The sequence below is a fragment of the Cryptomeria japonica genome, chromosome 8, assembly GCF_030272615.1.
Source record: "Cryptomeria japonica chromosome 8, Sugi_1.0, whole genome shotgun sequence".
Taxonomy (NCBI): Eukaryota; Viridiplantae; Streptophyta; class Pinopsida; order Cupressales; family Cupressaceae; genus Cryptomeria; species Cryptomeria japonica.
Window position 1 is genome coordinate 69,441,501 of NC_081412.1, and position 20,214 is coordinate 69,461,714.

Here is a 20,214-nt window from a genome sequence, read left to right on the forward strand (position 1 = left end):
TGTTAAGTACAGATGCGAAGCTTATAAGATGAGAGGGGGGGGTGAATCATACAAACTTAATCTTCCATACAAACATCAGATTCAACCTCAGTAACATATACTTCAATGATATAACCAAAACTATTAAACATGCAAACTCAAAAGCATATAAACATCATAAACCTCATAACACCAGATTTAACGTGGAAACCCAAATATGGAAAAACCACTGTGGGATTTCGGACCCACCAAGAAATATACTCTTCTAGAGTATGCTCGATTAAAAGCAAATCCTATTAAAGATTACAAACACATTGCTAGATGTGACCTGGTTAAGGGATTTCCCTCAGATCTGTTAGGATCTTCACCTTGTTAGAAGTGACCTTGTTAAAGGATTTCAAACACTCAATCAAAATGTCACCTTGCTAGAGGTTTTTACAAATAAGACTGTTAAGTCCACTCGGTTAAGAGATTTTCTATCACTTCATAAAATAACAATAATAAAAATCTATCTGCAACTTCACATCTAAAATGCTAAAGCAGATTCTTATTTGCTCAATACAATCTAGACATAGAACTAATATTGTCCATCTATTGGGCTCTATACTCTGTTATACATACAGTTCTTCAAGCTTCTGTGCTCGGTAATTACTATGTAGCATCCCTGTGCATACACTTGCCCGCATACATTGTTTATCAACAGTTCCCTATTTATAAATAATTGCCAACCGCTTAATCTCCTTGAGCACATTTCCCATGATCAATCATAGCCATCAGATCTTCAAACTTTGACCAGGTTCAATGTATTCTTTGATCTGATAAACATTTTACCCCACCTTGGAACTTGCATACATTTCTTGGAACTTGTGCTAGGGTATGTGGTTCAATCTGCACTGTAGATCTTCATGCCGATTTTCCTTTGCCATAGATTCTTTAACAAACTTTATGCACGGCATACCAATCATTTAATTAGTTCCAGCTCATCAGCTCCCTTCATTAAATAACGCATGTAACCATTTGATGCATTCTGTTACAGCTCGGTTACAACTCAGTAAATACTAAACTTTACTCGGTAGACACTCTGTCTTCATTAACCGATAGCGATAACCTTAGGGTTTACTGACTAGGTTCTTTAGGGTTTACCAACTAGGTTCTTTGTTTGGTAACATAGTATAGTATTAACCTTACAATAAATAACATATGTATGATATCAAAACAATCTAAACATCATGATCTCATCATTGTCTAACTCAGTAATAGTTGCGCATTGAATAACTTATTCATCCCCTTATTCATCATATTCTTTATGTGTCTTTTACCGACACCTTTATACTCATCAAATCATACTTCTCAAGATATGGCAACATCATATTGAATTAGAAAATCAATATCTTGACATCAATGACAAAATAATAATATTAAGACAGTAAATCATCTTTAATCAGTTATATCCATAATCATCAACAACCTTCTCAATATCCTTATTGAAATGCCAATAATCTCCCATTGTCTATTATAATACCAACAATCTCCCATTGTCTTTTATAATGCCAACAATACACTGCTAGGGAAATTGAGTGCTTTGAGCTTGATGAACTTGGAGATCAGAGTGCTACTAAAACTGAGACTGCATTTAAAGCATCTACCTCCGGTAAGCAGAAGATAGATTGGAAGGAGATGTATGCTAAAGATATGGAGGATATTGAAAGAGAAGAAAGAGAACTTTAAGAAATAGAAGCCCTGATTACTAGAAGAATTCCTAAAGGACCAGTTGGAAGTAAGTATGAAGAAAAAGTCCCTTTTAAATATTTTTTATGCAATAAGATTGGTCATTTTGCTTCTAGATGCCCTGAAAGAGTTGCTAGGAATAATGAAAGATTTGTGAAGAGTTATAAGCCTAATCCAGAATATCAGAATAGACCTAGATTCAGAAGGAATAAGGATAAATCATGCTATTATGTTGGTGATGATGATTTTGGTATTATTGATGATGATGATGATGAACCTATGAGTGGAACCGATAATGGAGTTGCCTCCACTAAGGACTAGGTTTTTATTGCTATCAAGGATGTTTTTCACATTTAGTGTTGCCATCAATTCCAAAGGGGGAGATTGTTGGCAATATGCTAGATTTAGTTAAGTGTTTTCATTGATATCAACACTGTATCTCGGTTGGAGAATATCTTGGTTGGCCTATCCCGGTTAGTCTTAGTGATCATCTTGGTTTTAGTTATTCTGATCTGGTATGATCATATCTATGGAATCGGTTTTGGATGCTTACTCTGGATGGTTATTTGTTTGTCATATTCTATTGGTTCATGTTTTGGTGCTCCAGCAACTATTGCTTATGTTCCTAGTTAGTATTTCCCAGTACCAGTTAGATTTACCGGTAAGTCATATTTGGTGTTTTGGTCAGGCGATTTTGGTCCAGCTTATGGAATCAGTTTCTATCATGCTAAAGGTACTTCTTGATCATATTCCAAGTGTTTGGTGACTTTTCATTGGCTGGCGTGCTATTATGGTGGTCCTATTTGGATCCGGTTAGACTTTCTATGTTACTTCACTAAGGGTTTCTACAGGTTGGTGAAGCGTGTTGGATTTTGGTCTTAGCAAAATTTCTAGCAGATGGAATTGTTTGGTTACTTGATTTAGGTCTATGATATGTAATGTAGATCATAATATTGGTCCGATGATACTGTGTAATGTAATTTTTGTTATTATGGGTTTATGGGTTTAGGGTTTAGCTGACCTTGTCAATAAGGTTGATGATGTGTATTTATAGGTGACTTATTCATGTAATTTAGATATCGATCGATACGTGGATGGAATCGATGGTTATGTTTGCATTATCAAAGGAATTTTTATGTGCGAATAAGTGATATATCATTTGGTGAAGGTTTTTGTACTGTAGGGTAGACAACTATGCTTAACCGAAACTGTATCAAGCATTAGGAGATGCTACTTTCATAGTTCATTCTTTCCAGGTTGTAGTCTGATGTTTTTGTAAGTCAATGAGACTTCTCTTTGTGATGAGAAGTGTGCTCTAGGTTGTTGGCCTTTCTGCAAGTGCAAACCCCATTGCAATTTCACATACTGCTGCAGAAGTGTTATCTTATTGTGGATAGGGTTTCCCACCATGGTTTTTCCCTTTACCGGGTTTTCCATGTCAAAATATTGGTGTTGTGTGTACTATGATTTCATGATCTATTCTTCATTGTGTTGGTTTCTTTTTTCTCTAGTTTAATGGTTTTGATGTTCATTTGTTATGATTTATGATGGTAAACTGATTCCCCCCACCCCCCCCCCCCTCCTCCTCTAAGTTTACTCTCGGTATCAGATCTGTCTAATAGCTACATTATAACAACATCTAAATAGAGATAAAATTTAGACACCTAAAATTGACACATCATAATTTACTAAATATTATACATGTGTGTGTGTGTGTGTGTGTGTGTGTGTGTGTGTGTGTGTGTGTGTGTGTGTGTGTGCTAGTTTTACTTTTTTAAAAGTCACCATTCATTATATTGATAATTCATTTGTTTTATTTTTGAATTGAAATTTTTAAGAAGTATTATATACTTATATATTTTTTGTAAAATGTTTCAAAATATAAATTATAGTAAGTATTGCTAATAATTAATCTTTATTTTTTAATAAATTTCAAAATCTATATACACAATTATTATTTTTATAGATTGTGTTCGTTTGAATTCTTGCTAGGCTCAATATATAAGATGCTTTCAGCGACATTGATTCTCCTTCATGAAAAATGATTTAATATACAATTACCATTTAACATCACACCAAATATATGAAAATCATATTTGACTTATTCTATTGGATGGTTCTCAAATGTCACTCATTTGAAATTTACAAGAGGCTTATTCTTTACTCATGTTTACACTTTTTTGCCAACTTTGACACTGCAATATTCATTTTCAAAAAAAAAAAATCAGATTCGAACACCTATTACTGCTAAACCGTAAGGAATTTGTAGATGATGTGAACTAGTGATTTGTGTAATTTTGTGTGTAGATTCTAAAAATATTTTTTTGATAATTTTTGGAATCAATTTGCTTCCATTTTTCTATCTCCCTCGAAGACTAGTTTTTTACAAAAAATAACATTTTTAAAGAGTGATACTCACTTGGTCAAGCATAAATTTTTTTCTATAATACATATGAACATGATTCTTTCGAATTTAGTTTTGTAACATCCATACTTAGTGTTTGTAATTGGATTCCTAACATTATCTTTAATATTTCATATTTTATTAAGTTTTGAAGTCGAGTTAACTATAATTTTGACATATGTCCATTTGGTCGTACATAACTTGTAGTATAAGTAACGAAAATCAATTATTATTTTTGGAAAGAGGATTTCAATACCTAGTGCGTAAATAATTTTCAGAATTTTTTGGGTGATGTTTACTATTTTTCCATAAGCATTGAACTCAGAGGTTGATGTTTGGTGTGAAACCTATGTTTAGTTAATCTATAAAAAAATCTTAATAATTTCAATACATAATGAAATAATAATCATTAGAAAGCTCGCTTCGAGTACTACTTGCATGCATTTGGATTTGTCAACATTCATCCATTTGAGTACCCAAATTGAGCTTCGAAGGCTAGATTTTTGTAGAAACCAGCAGGGTTTTTGGGAGAGGCCTATAGGAAGCACTTTCGATAGAAAGGGGGTTCGATCGAACCCCCTTGCACAATTTTTGTTGTAACTACCACTTTCTATCGAATGTGGCCTTTTTTAACTACCAACGTTCGATAGAAACCCCAGTCAACCGATTTTTTTTCAGCCTATGAACAACTCCATATAAATATAGATGTTTTTTTTTCATTTTCTGCATCTCAAATTCGAAGATTAATTCTCATTTTTCACAAAGAAGGCATTCTTAAGTGAATTTTATTGTTGTGGATTTTTCAAAAGACATTTTTTTAAAGGAAGGAGATGGGAAATAAAAGGACAAGGGTAAATAAGACTGCGTGAAATAAATCACCTGAAATGGAATGACGATGTCATGAACAAGAATTAGCAAGATATCATAAGAAAAAAAGAGGTATGCATCTCTACAACTTGTAATTCACCAACCCACTTAAATTAATCAAATTATAAAATTTATTAGAATAGAAGGTGATTAAAAATAATTACTCTCTCTCTCCCCCTTTTAGTCTTCTTAATTGATTAAATTAAATATTTTTAGTATCTTTCTCTCTCTTTCTCTCTCTACCTTTAGTCTCTCATCTTAAGTCTCTCTCTAGATACTTTTATTCTTATTAGATTAAATCTCTATTTCCTTAATCACCTTACTACTTTTAATCTCTCCCCTTAAGACTCTCTCTCTCTCTCTCTCTCTCTCTCTCTCTCTCTCTCTCTCTCTCTCTCTCTCTCTCTCTCTCTCTCTCTCTCTCTCTCTCTCTCTCTCTCTCTCTCTCTCTCTCTCTCTCTCTCCCCCCCCCCACCTTAAGACATCATAATACTTTATATTTGATTCTTTAATGCATCTTACGACATCTTTTGACCATGTAAGACACCTAGGACCCCTTAGTACATCTTAGGACCTCTTAAGACATTAGAGGACACCTTAATACAACCTAGGATGTCTTTTGACCCCGTAAGACATGTAGGACCCCTTAATACATCCTACTATGTATCCTTGAACCCTTTTTGACCCCAATGATACATATATTTTTAAATGTAATACATACATGTATAATTAGATGTTTAAAAATGTAAATTTCTTTATGATATGTTTAATTGTTATGTATATTATGACATGTAATAGGTCATACTATGACACAATAGGACCTATTATGACATGTAATAGGTCCTATTATGTCATAATAGGTCCTATTATCACATGATAGGTCCTATTATGTCACATAATAGGACCTATCATGTGATAATAGGACCTATTATGACATAATAAGACCTATTGCATGTCATAATAGGTCATATTATGTCATAATTGTTGTGATGGGGATTTGCACTCGATCCAAGTGTGAAAAACTATAATCCCATGAAACATGGGACTACTCTTAGGCTGTGGGTATCCTATTGTGAGAGTAGACCTCCGAATTATAGGCTGGCTCTTTTTAGATCACCTAAAACTAACTAAAAACCTGACTTGGGAAAAGAGATAGAAGGATATGTAGAAAATGAAGAAACTATTGCTAGGTGATGCACCAATGGATGAAAGACTTGCAAAGTTAACAAACTCGCAAAAATACTCAACTAAATCAGCTATCAAAGCTCACAATTTAATTGCACATGCTCTACATAAATATTTCAATGAAAGGGTTCAATTTTTTATGCTTGTTTGAAAGAAAACAAATACTATTTTCATAACTTGCATTCATAAAAAAATACAGCACAATCAAGGACCTACACTATAGCATGCTACTCTGTAATCAAACATTGAAGGAATATATAAAAATAAAGGATCTTAAATCAAAATCATAGTATTCTTAACTCACTATTCACATACAACAATTTGGCCACAAGATAATTTGAAAAGGACCTTTGCTTCTCTATTGAGCACAAGGAATCACTTGCATTACAAAACCTGGAAAATACTCATAAGAAATGAGTTAAATAAATCTCAAAACCCTGCTACCACCACAGGTCTCAAAAATCAGAACTAGAGAAGATAGAGTGAAAAACAATCACTTATACAAACAGCCTTCCAAAATTTAAATTTAATTTTTTACTCCCAAAAACAATGAGTTGTCATCAACTCCAAGCCCTTCCTCAAATCAAGGACCTAACTGAAACTAGACTCCTCCAAAACTGCAAAAAGAGTTGTCAAACTTAACACAACACCTTGGGGTCGAACGCAACAATAAATACCCCAAAATTAGGGATGTAACTGCAAGAATCAAGTAGTCAACCTCCTCAAAATTCTCCTTGACTGAACCTCAACCCACTAGGACTCTTAAACTGAAGCTAAAGTGTCAATTAGGTGAACAAAACCCCTAATTTACTCCCATGTGTTGACACAACTCCAACCACCTCCTAAACTCATACTAGAACTCTAAAAGAAACTAATTCTTCACTCTTACTTAACTCTCACAAATCAGCTGCAACTCCAACTCTACTTTGCCTCCAAAAAATGTCTTTTCTCTAAAATAATTTATAACTATCACTTTAAAATAAACACTTGAAAGTTTATCATACAAAGGAGTTTAATAAAACCCTATAAGGCTTAGTTGATTATTTCAACATAAGTGTTTAATAACACTTAAAAGAAATACAAGGATAAAAAATAAGTTATGACTTTCATTTGAAACAAAGATTTTTGCAAAAATAAGGCAAAAGCCTTTTACCTTGTTGGGTTTCACTAGGGTTTTGAAACCCTAAAACAAATATGAAAATGAAGACCCTTTACATGTTTTTTGTTTTGAAATTTTGATGCTTGAGGGCACCGCCAAGGTAGTTCTAGGGTTTGGAACTCGGAATCCTTCATATTTTCAGTTTCTCAGAAGATTCATTGAATATTTCTATGAGGAAATTAACTAGTAAGTTCCTTTTGCTACAGATCTATAACTCTTATACTCTTCTATGAATATTTTCTCTATCCCAAGGAGGTCTTCTTTGAATGTTGCAATTCTCTTCTTACTGGGTCTAATTTTTTATCATGACCAGCTGCTTCTACATACTATTGATTATGCATGCAATATCTTTGTTATCGACAAAAAACCCTAGTGCTTTATTATTAAGGAATCATTCCCTTCATGATCATATTCCATGTCTGTCTTCAAATCTCTTTCCGATGTTAGGATTTGGTGCTATCTCACTCTTATTTCTACTCTTTAGATCTCCCACAGTAATCTTGTGATTTCAACAAGGATTCCTTGTGACTTATTTATGGCTCCTTAGACTGCGCTTCTGCCTTTGTACCGACTTCAACACCCCTTTGTGACTGTAAACATGTCATGTTTTGACTATTTTTGTAAAGAAGTTCACTGTATTCCTTTTTTTTGTGACTGTTGTAGAAGCCTTCTATGATCATTGTGTCCTCTAAATACTTTGTTGTTTCACTATCTTAAGCCTTGCATTGTTATATGTCTCTTGATTTCTAGATGGTGTTAGCTTGGATTATGATTGGTTGTGACTGCCAAAACTTACTATTCTGATTGATTTTCCTTCTCAAACATTATGTTGCTCTATCATGACTAATTAGGTTGATCTGGGGTTATAACTGCTATTGGTGATTAGGGGTTTTCCTTTATTGTTGTAGCTAATCTATGATAGTTTTGCATTATTCCATGATCAGTCATTGTATTTAATAAATGGGTTGCAACACCCCTTTCTAGTATTTGATTTTGACCATGGTCCTCTCACTTGTTATCCTTTAGGAAACTTATTGACTATACCTAAACCTGTCACTACTAATTGTACTTGTTGAATCCTATTACAACTAGACAGAGAATTCATTAATGTGGCTACTCTAAGGTTTGTGGGACTGTGACAAAAAGTAACACTCTTATGATAATGACTATTATTTACAATAACCTGTTTCTCATGGAGTGATAGCGACTATTTATTGCATTTGAGAATACTATCACTCTTTGCCATTGTAGCATGTGACCCATCAATGTAACCCTTGTGGAATTTTCCCTGTAGTGATTGCATTACGAGTTCTTTGACTATTACTACACTTCTCTATGACTGTAACTTGTGTTTGAAGCTTAGTGACTATGAGATAAAGCTAAAACAAACTCATTCATTGCCCTTGTATTATGCTCTCAATCTTTGACAACGTCAGTGTGTGACTATGTTTCAATGATAAACTGCTCATTTGATTTCATGGTTGCATAGTTGATGTTTTTTTAATCTATTTATGGACCATGTTGTTTGATATTTGTAGTTGGGTGGGGTCTTCTCATGACTGCTCACCCAAAATGATACTCATTGTTGATGTTTCTAGAATACACTCCAACCTTCTATCTTTGACAAGCTACTCCTTGTATTGATAATACCTTCACTATTTCTTGTTGTCATTGGACTAAGTTCTCACCATTTATGTCCAAGACTACTTCATTGTCCTCTTTCCTTTGGCATTTTATTTATAATTTATGATTGCAAGGCTATAAAGTGATTGTGACTGCTTACATGGTGTATTAAGGCTAAATTATTGTGATTTTCTTATATTCCAAAACTCCACTATGGCATTATTCTCTCTAAAGGGTTGTGTATTGTGACTCATGATATCTCTTCTTTGCCATATACTTGTTTTGCTGCTTAAACTCTGAGACCATTGGTCCCCTGTGTCTGCCAAATATTGAAACTCTTGATCAACATTCACTAAGATATGGTTTCTTGATGAAGTTTGGTCTTAAATCTACCCCTTTGCGCTGCTATATTGTCATTGTATGTTGTGTATTGCTATTTAAGATGTAGATGTTGATTTATAGCAATGGTAATCATGCATTGTTCTTTTTCTGTTAATCTTGAATCTTAGGTGATGAGTCACCAAGCTACCTCTATATTGTTGCTCACTCATGACATTTAAAGCTTCCTCATCACATATACTATTATTATCAATGGTTATGTGAAGGCTTCCTATATTGTATTTGTTGACTGCTACTCAGAATGTATGTTTCATTCTTCAACCCTTCTTTGTATCCGAGCATGATCATTTTGAAATTCTGCTATAACATAGCATTGTATTGACAGCTTTATGTCATGCATTATTGTTACTCCTATACATTGTGTTTGATATCTTGAAATATATTGTTGTCATGGGGATTTCCACCCGATGCAAGTGTGAAACACCTACAATCTCATGAAACCTGGGACTACTCTCAAGCTATCAGTATCCTATTGTGAGAGTAGACCTATGTTTCACGAGATTGCAGTTTTTTCATACTTGCATCAGGTGCAAATCCTCGTGACAAAAATAATAGGTCCTATTATGTTTATATCATAATATGACCTATTATGACATAATAGTACCTATTATGGCATAATAGGACCTATTATAAGATAATAGCACCTATTATGACACAATAGGACCTATTACACATAATAGGTCCTATTGTGTCATAATACCCCATGTAAGATTACCTATTATGACATACCCCTTAAGATGACTTAGTACGCCTGATTATCGCACAATAGGACTTATTGTGTGATAATAGGCCCTATTATGACATAATAGGGCCTCTTATGACATAATTGTTGGCTTGATGATGATTGTAATGAATGACATCATGTGTTGTCATTGATGGAACATGTACACACACACATATGTTCACATTGTCTACTGGTATTACTTTTAAAGTTACTTTTATTGCAAACGGTATTGGATGTTTAGTTTATGATGGTTTAGAGAGTGTCAACCGGTATATGCAAGAATGAATTGACACCAACTTGAAGATTCAATGTAGACCATCAAAGAAGCAATGGAGGACAATCGGTTTATATGTTGATAGTGGTTAACTCTAACCGGTATCGGTGTTCCAACTGGTATTCATGGATTGTGTGATGAGCTATCACCGGTCGTGATGAGTTACCCCTAACCGACAAATTTTGGCAGTAATTTGTGATGAGTTATGTTAGATTGTCCACATACACTGCACCTAGGAAATTGCAATATGATTTCTAAGCCAACATGAAATCTAAATGTCTATATAATGACATTATGATGAACTATTTCTTATAGATGATTTGATGTGAAGATAGAAGTGTGAAGTTGTTGAAAGCATTACAAAATATATTGGTGATGCAGTTTTGATTGCGCAAAAGAGGATCTATTCAAGCAAGTTGTGCTACTTTTAGATCACACCACCTATTGTTTTCTAATCACTACAATAGTCAAATCCCCTAACCGGGTAAGCTCTAACAAGCTTCATTGTACAAATCCTTTAACAAGGTGATACATTAGTTTGGATTCTAAAATCCTCTATTGAGGTTACTCCTAATAGGGTACTACCTTTAACAGGGTATAGCTCCTAACAGAGCTTTGGGATATTTAACAAGATTCACTCCTAGTAGAGAACTTTTGTAGATCTTAACCGGTCAGTTACCTATTACTATAGATAGTTAACTTGTGAGTCCCATCTCACCGTGGTTTTTCCCATTTGGGTTTTCCATGTATAAACACTTGTGTTATGGTGGATGTTTTACTTATTGTGGATGCTTTAATATCATTTTGGATTGTATGCATAGTGTTTAGTAAACATGTTAGGTATCTCAACCAGTCAGTGCTTAAAGTGGTATTGTTTTTGTTGTCACTGATACACCCCCCCCCCCCACCTTAGTGCTTTATAAGTCTATCAATTGGTATTAGAGCCCAAATTCCTTAAGGCTTAATCACTTGGAAGGAAACCCTAAATCCACCATGGGGAATATGAGTTACTTTGAGATGGATAGAGTGCTTGAAGCTACCAAGGAAGAGCTTGAAACCCTAAGGGTCAGATTTAAAGCTTCACAAGTCAAAAGGAAAGAGCTGACTAAACAACTATTGGAAATATCTTATAATAGTTCTTCAGATGAAGCTAACATTGATGCATTAGCTGAAGAAGTTGAAAAATTGAACGGTGGAAAGTTAAATCTGAGAAGAGAGTTAGAAGCCCTAACTATCTGCATGAGCCAAGAACTAGAAGCTAGGAGGGCAGTTGAAGACCTTGTCAAAGAAAGAGATCATGAGATTGCTAAGATCAAACAAGAGAATGCAAATTTGCATAAGCATTGGCATGCAGAAAAAGAAGAAAAAGAGGCTTTGCAGCTAGATCTTGAAATGACATCATCCTTAAGAGAGACTCTTACAAAACACAATGAATATCTTACAAGATAATTCACTGAGGCTAATGGAAAGTTGTAAAAGTTCAATAAAAGTTCTTCTATGTTGGATGAGAAGATCCAATCATAGAGGATGAAAGGTGATACATTTGGACTAGGCTTTAACATATTTGAGAAAGGAGAGTCTTCTAGAACAAAGAGCAACATTCACAAGGACAAAACTGCTCCTAAGGCTAACAAGCCTACAGGTAAGAGAGTTTTTAAACCTGTTTGCTTTGTCTGTCATAAACCTATACATACTACAAATGTGTGTAGAAACAGACCCAATGGGAATATAGGCTACAATACAAATGCTAGGTATGTATCTAAGAGATTTGAAGGTCATTGTTTTACATGCAACATGTATGGACATAGATTAGTTGAATGTAGATATACAACAAATAATCAAGTACCTCACATGAATCCTAGACCTAATGGTAACTGGACAAGAACCTATGACAATTAGGGTAGCATGAACTGGCAAAAACCCTATGTCAACCGGTTTAGTCCATTTGAGATGGAAAAGGTAACTAATGTCATGTGCACCATTTGTAACAATTATGGTCATGTGGCTATGAATTGCAGAAGGAGAACTAGAAGAGGCAATGCAAGACCTTGGAGATCATCTAGAATGGCCTACTATCATTATCATAAACTAGGACACATGGCAAAGTTTTGTAGAGCCAGGAAGAAGAAACCGGTTAATCATTTTGTAGATCAAAAAGGTAAGCAGAAGGTAAATATTTAGGAAACCAGAGAAGAGATGAACCAAATCTGGAAAAAGAAAAGTGATGATATATCTGCAAAAGAAACTAATCCTTCACCCTATGTGGAGAATCCTGCATCATTGAATTGAGCCTTTCAACAGGGCTAAGAGGAGCATAGCGGTAAATCTACTTCCGAACCCCTTGAAAGATGAGTGGTAAGAAAAGCTTACATTTTGAGTTATTATGTGTGAAACCTTGATATATTTGTCAATTGGTTTTTCAAAAGTTTATCAACCGGTTTTACACCTGTTAATATTGAATGTATTGGCAAGAGGTGTATTAGGGTTTGTAACCCTAGCGATCGAGCAATTAATGCAGTAGGTAAAAAGGATAAAAGCAAGTTTTACTATGTTATTTTTACCCTAAATGCATTCAAAAGGGAATTCTTGAGCACTTGCAGAGTGAAGAGAGATTTGCTAGCTAGACAAATTTGTGTTGTGAATTGCATGATTGAAGCTGATTCAAAGATTAGTGAAGGAGGAATTGGTGTGCATTTTGAAAAACCAACCGGTAATCGAGGCTACGTGCGAGAATCAAGGTATTTCTTTGTAAATCCCTTTTTGAATCAAGTCTATCTGAATGGCTTCGTCATCTCAGCAAGTAGAGAGGCTAATGATCACATCAGAACCTTTGGAGGTTGAGAAATCAGAAAAAATAGTGTCTTACAATGTTTTATCTCAAGTTCCTAAAGGTGTTATCATAAAAGGTGATTTCTAGTTATATTGATTGTAAAATCGAAGATTTGGGATCACTATCAATTTATTCTCAATTGATATCCCTTTGCGATAAGAGCGGAAAGATCCAACCTGAGTATATTAGGGATTATGAGAAGGGTTTTCATAATGCATCTTATTTTCTTGAGGATTTTGAAGAGGAACACATCGAAATCATTCTAAGTCATGTTCATAGTGAAAATATGTATCTAGAAAGGACACGCACTATAACCGAGGAAGATATCCATGTTGTGATTGGTTTTTGGTCAACTGGTGAAGTTTCCAAGCTAAGGCAAATTTCTAAAGAGATTGTAACCACTTTAACCTCATCTACCTCTGATAGGTGTGCATTTCCTGTTAATAACATTAAGGATCTGGTGGTTAAACTAGCTACTATGGTTATAGGCTACATGATATTCTATTCCAGTAGAATGAATAGTGTGTCATCTACAGCAATGCATACAGCCTATAAAATGATTGTTGAGAATGCAGATTATGACCTATGTGAGGCCATAAGGAGTCAATTGATGTTTAATCTATAGTCAATTAAGAAGGACAATAGTCAGAAGTTCAAATTTGGTCAATTATTGATTGGCTTATTCTTTTACTTTTAGAATTTCCTACTGGGAATTGGTGATATTAAATGGTCTAAAGACCTACCGGTAATTGCTCAGATCAAGAACAACATTAAGGTTGTTAAGAAAAATTTCTTTGGTGCAATGAACAAGTATTTCAATGAATTTCAAAAGAAAATGAGTATGAGGGTAAGGCTACCTAAAGATGTGGTGAAAAATTTTTCTAAGAACATCATTTTCACAGTCACCATTGATTTATGTCTGATGGAAGCTACTGAACCAAGAGAAGATGAAATGGAAGACATGATCTATGAAGTCAACTATGACTTATTGATTGGTTATGCCAATAACCTGTTGGCATCTCTAGTGGACAAGAAGAAGAAAAGACTGGATAATGTTGAGGAGAAAACTGCAAAAGTTGAAACTAGTAGTGCTCAACCTAGTAATGTTAAAGGAAAGAAGAAGGTTGAGAAATCACCGTCAACACCTTCTGCACCTACTAATACAAGAGTGACATGAAGTGTCCAAGTAAAAAAGGAATAGGTACCCAAGGTGAATGCTACGAAGCAGACTGCAACAAAGAAGAGAGGTCGTCAACTAATTCTTCAAGCAGAATTTGATGATACTGACACTGAGGAGGAACCCAAGAAAATGAAAGCAACTAGTAAAGTAGTTAAATCAGTAGAACAAGTGCCAAAGGAAAGTGTTCCTATTAATGTCTTATCTTACAAGCCTATGATTGAATTTGAGAAGACATTGAAAACATTAGGGAGGAATAGATTTGATAATGTCAAAAAATGTTTTGATTCATTTGATAAAGACTAGAAGGAACAAATTGTTCAAAAGATAATCAATAATTTATGTCAATACAATTGATTACCTTAGGACCTTAAAGATGATATTTCTGATTCTTTGTACTCTATTCTTGCAAATAAGTGGCAAATTGTTGTTGACAAAGATCAAGAAATTATTGATAATGTATTTATTCAATATTTTCCTGAATTGTCTAGAGATGAATTAGTTGCCTTACTTGATAATTACAAAGGACAGTTTATTTCTAAGGCAAGAAGATTGAAGTTATTAAATGGGAAAGTTCAATCTGTTGAAATTGAAACTCATCAGATAGCTCAAAACGTTCAACACATGCATAAGAATTCAAAGTCTTATAATGATGAACAAACTGAGCTTGAAGTACAGCCAAAGATGGATGAGGAAGAAATAGTGTAAGTTGATGGTGTCTATCATATCAAGAAAAAGGATGACACTACTTCCCAGCCAGTGATATATGTTGATGACATAGAGGATACCATTGATCTATCTAGGAACATTATTGAACCAAATATGCAGCCACCGGTTATTACTGATTCATAGGTTAATGCAGTGGATGTACCGACAACTCAACCAAGTGTGGATATTCCACCCCCACCGGTAAAATATCAACCAGTGAAATCACAACTCCCACCAATTTCATAAGATACTCAAGAAAAACCCATTGCAAAAGTTGCAGAGAAGTCCTCTGAACAGGAAAAGGAGAAAGATCAAGAGGAAGAGAGAACTGAGAAGGATAAATTTGTTGAACCAAAAAAGGTATTAGTCAAGCAACAGAATGATGATGATGATGACTCATTTGGCATCAAAGGGCCTATAGATGTTGACAATATGAGTGCATTGGAATTATTGGAGATTGCAACTGTGATGCAATCCAAAGCATAGAAGAAGAGGCTTAAGGAACAAAGGAAGGAAGATGAAACCATTCAAACTGCTATAGAGATTTTGTCAAGTCTTCTACCGGAGACTGCTATAGGGAACTTGTCAACTCCTATTGACAAGCTTGGCTAGTTGGTTGTTGATGCTTCTGACCAACTCAAGTCCCTTGAGGAAACAACTCAGACTATGGCTGAGAAAAACTACAAGAAGAAAAGAGGAGAACAAATAATGAAAGATCTATGCATAGTTGGGTTGTTATGGGAGATTTCAATACTCCTCTGCAAGACAGAGAAAAATTTGGAGGTAGTCAAGCTCAACCAGATAGCAGATCTGACCTGATGGACTTTATCAATGACAATTCTCTCATTGACTTGGATCTCAACGGAGCCTCCTATACTTGGTCAAACCGAAGAGATGGTGATGATCTTATCCAGGTAAGACTTGATAGAGCCCTTCTCTCTAATGATTGAATTCTTTCTCATAGTTGTTCCCTTTTTGTTATTAATAGAATTAGGTCAGATCATTATCCCATTTCCTTTGTTGCTGAGAACTCTAAGAATAATCAAAGATTCCCTTTTCATTTCGAAAAGATGTGGATATCCCACCCCAATCTTGAAAATTCCATTGCTAAATGGTGGAATCTTGATGTTAATGGAACAGCCATGTATAAAGTTGCCAAAAAACCGAAATATGTCAAAACAAATATTAAGACTTGGAACAAGAAGGTCTTTGGTGATATTTTTGATTCAAAGAAAAAATTAAAGGAGGAACTGGACCAGATACAAATTTCCATCCAGAAAGAAGGCTACAAAAAGTATTCCAAGGCCATGGAAGATAAGGTCCTTGACAACATTCACAGCATTATTTCTAGGGAAGAAATATATTGGAGACAGAGATCCAGGGCAATATGGTTGAAGGCAGGGGACAGAAACACTAAGTTTTTCCACATGACTTCCCTAAAACATAAGGCAGCAAATAGAATCACAAAACTAACTATTGAGAACAATACTCTGCTTAATAAGGATGGCATCAGGGATGAAGTTATTAGATTCTTCAAGTAGCTTCTATCTAGTAATGAGGACCTTGATCAGACCCATCAACTCAATCTGGTTAATAATATTCCTAAAATCATAAACCCTATTCAGAATAAGACCCTTGCTGCCATCCCGTCTGCTGAAGAAATAAAAAAAGTTGTCTTCTCTTTTCAAGGGGATAAAGCTCGGGGCCCTGATGGATTCCCTATGTTCTTCTTTCAAGAATTTTGGAATATTGTGGGGAAGGATACGGTTAATGCGATGAAAGAATTTTTTGGATCTAGAAGAATCCTTAAGGAATTGAATTCTACCTTTATTGCCTTAATCCCCAAAGTTGCTGGGGCAGATTCTATGGGCAAATTTAGGCCAATTAGCTTATGCAACTCTTTCTATAAAATAATATCCAAAGTCTTGACTACTAGACTTTTGGCGATGTTTCCCTTCATCATATTTGAAGAGCAAAAAGGCTTTGTTCTTGGTAGACAGATTCTTGACTCAATCATTCTTGTCCATGAGAACATTCACTCCCTCAGTGCTGCAAAGAAAGAAGGTTTCTTGATAAAGCTGGATTTGGCAAAGGCTTATGATAGAGTTGAATGGGATGTTCTATTTAAAATCATGGGGGCTTTTGGTTTTGATGATAAGGTCATCAAAATAATCAGAGAACTAATCACTACTCCTATGTTCTCTATTTTGGTTAATGGATCTCCAACAAAAAAAAATTTTAATTCTAGAGGGCTAAGACAAGGAGACCCCATATCTCCTATCCTTTTTACCATTCTCGCTGAAAGTATGAGTAGAATGATTCATAAGTTGAAACAGAGCAAAAATATCAAAGGTCTTCAACCTTCCTCTGCTAATGTGTTTTGCACTCATCAACAGTTTATTGATGACACTATCATCATGGGATATTCTTCAGTCAAGGAGGATGAAGCCTGCAAAATAGCTCTCAACTCCTATGCTTTGGCAACTGGTCAGCAAGTTAATTGGGACAAATCAGCTATGTTCTTTCTCAATACTCCAGTCATAAGACAACAGAAAATGGCCAATATTATTGGATGCAAAGTGGAATTACTACCTTCCACCTACCTGGGTCTTCCTTTAGGGTTGGCTCCCCCAAATTCCTTCTAGAATATGATCATTGATAAAATTAATAAGAGACTTGTAGGATGGAAAGACTCAATGTTATCTCAGGTCGGGAAAATGAAGCTCCTCGAAGCTACCCTTCAAAATCTCCCTTTTTATGCCCTCAGTCTGTTTGGTATTCCGGCTAAAATTGTTGAAGCTATGGAAAGAATTCAGAAGAGATTCTTATGGTCAGGAGTGGAAGAAAAGAAGAGAATGCCTCTAATTTCTTGGGACAAGGTGTGTAGACCAAAGAACAAAGGAGGGTTGGGGATTAAAATTATAAAAAGCTTTTAACAAAGCTCTTCTTGCCAGGAAGTTATGGAGAGCCTATGACACTAAGAAAGACTGGAACCAAATTTGGTTTGACAAATACATTAAGAATTAGACTATCCAAGGAATCCTTAATTCTGAAGATATCCCAGCTGGATCCTTCATCTGGAATAGTGTTACCAAATCCATAAAAGTTGCAAAAGCTAGAGCAGGATGGGTCCTTGGAAAAGGTGATAGAATAAGGTTTTGGGAAGACCCCTGGATGAAGAATGAAGCCCTTTTTGATCAAAACAATAGTCAAGTTATTGAAGAATGTAAAAGGAGGTTTGGGCTGATGGAATGTGACTATTGGAAGGAGAATAAGTGGGTTAAACTTGAGGACATCCATCCTGGTTTTTCCTCTCTTCAGAAAGAGTTGTTGTCCTTTTCCCCTAACAAAAACTATGATGATGTTTTCCTCTAGAAAAGTGATCCTAAAGGTGAATTCACAGTTGCAACTGCCTATACAAACACTTTCTCTCAAATCAGCAATCCCATCTGGAGCAAAGTCTGGAACAGCATCCTGATCCCTAAAGTCAAAATTTTCTTTTGGCTTGCTTCTCATAATAGTACCCTTACTATTGATAATTTAATCCAGAGAGGCTTAAAATTCCCTAATAGATGTGAGCTCTGTCAGAAGGAGGGGGAATAAGTTGATCACCTTTTTTTTTCATTGTTCCTTCACAAGGGAAATCTGGTGTAAAATGTTGAAAAAATTGAAAATTAACTGGGTCATGAACAAAAGCATTAAGGATATCATATGGCAATGGAATTATCCTACCAAATGTCAAATCATTAAGAACCTGTGGCCTTTGACTCTCCCCATGATATGTTGGGGCATTTGGAAAGAAAGGAATAACAGGATATTTATGGAAGATAAGTGTAATACTCAGGCAGTCTTTGAAAAAATATGCAAGGCTATAAAGGAGAACATCAACATCCCTCACAAGAATAATCAGCAATGGGCTATTATTGATATGAATGATTTAGAAAAAGATATTCTTACTGAATGGAACCTAAGTCATAAGGTCTACAGATCGGACAACAAGAAGAAAAGAGATAACATTGTTTGGAGGTTTCCTAATTATGACTGGATAAAGGTTAATTTTGATGGGGCAGCCAAAGGGAACCCTAGAAAGGCTAGTGGAGGTGGAGTTATCAGAAATGCTCAAGGAAGTTGTATTGCTGCTTTTGCTTCCCCTTTTGGAACCCAAAACAACCATGTGGGTGAAGCTATGGCCATGCTTAAGAGCCTCCAGGTAGCCCAGGAATTCAAATTTAAAAAAATCTGGCTCGAAGGGGACTCTTTAAATATTATACAAGCCCTCAAAGGTATTAGTTCAGTTTCCTGGAATATTACCAATATTATAAAAAATGCTAAAGCTATCCTTAATAACTATGTTAGCATTATTATAACCCACACATTTAGAGAGGGTAACACGGTAGCGGATATCCTTACTAATGAAGGGGTTAATTTGGAGAAGGGTGTCAAATATATAGGGGAAGATCACATCAAGTGGGAGATTAAGGAACAATTATATTTTGATCACCTTAATGGATCAAGCTAATATTATGATTGATTTATGGGGAACGAGTACCAATGACAGATTTTGGGGGCGGATGAACTACCAGATGATGAGTGTTTCTCGGCATCATAACCAAGATCATATGTGTGCTAAAGGTAATTGTAATAATATCCGGGTTCGTATGAACATGAGTGGCAATCTCAAAATTGTGAGAGACTCTTTACAAGGGGAAACCAGAAATTCAAAGTTTTACCCATGGGTCGAGAGTTGTAACAGATGATATTGTTACCTGGAAAGCAGAATGGGAGGCAACCTTAATAGGAATGAACCTTCAGGTTGTGAGCACTGGAAGAGCAAAAGAAAGGTGTGGAGAAGGCTCCATAGATATGGTTTCACTGATTATATGGAGAAGCTCCATGGTAGTAGAAACTCTGTGTCTCACGGGTTCGCTAAAAGCTAGAGCAATAACAGGGCTGCCCTGTTTGGGGAAATCTGGTAAATCGATGAAAGTTTGATCTCGGAGCCCATGGGACTCAAGATGGAGGGGACAAAATTCTATAGGGATAGAAAGTATGCCGCTAAGGCCTTCAAAAATTTCCCTAAGATGGAGGACGAGAAGGGAAACCTGGAGAAGAAGGACAACATATCATACTTCACCCCTCAATAGGTAAAACCTTTCT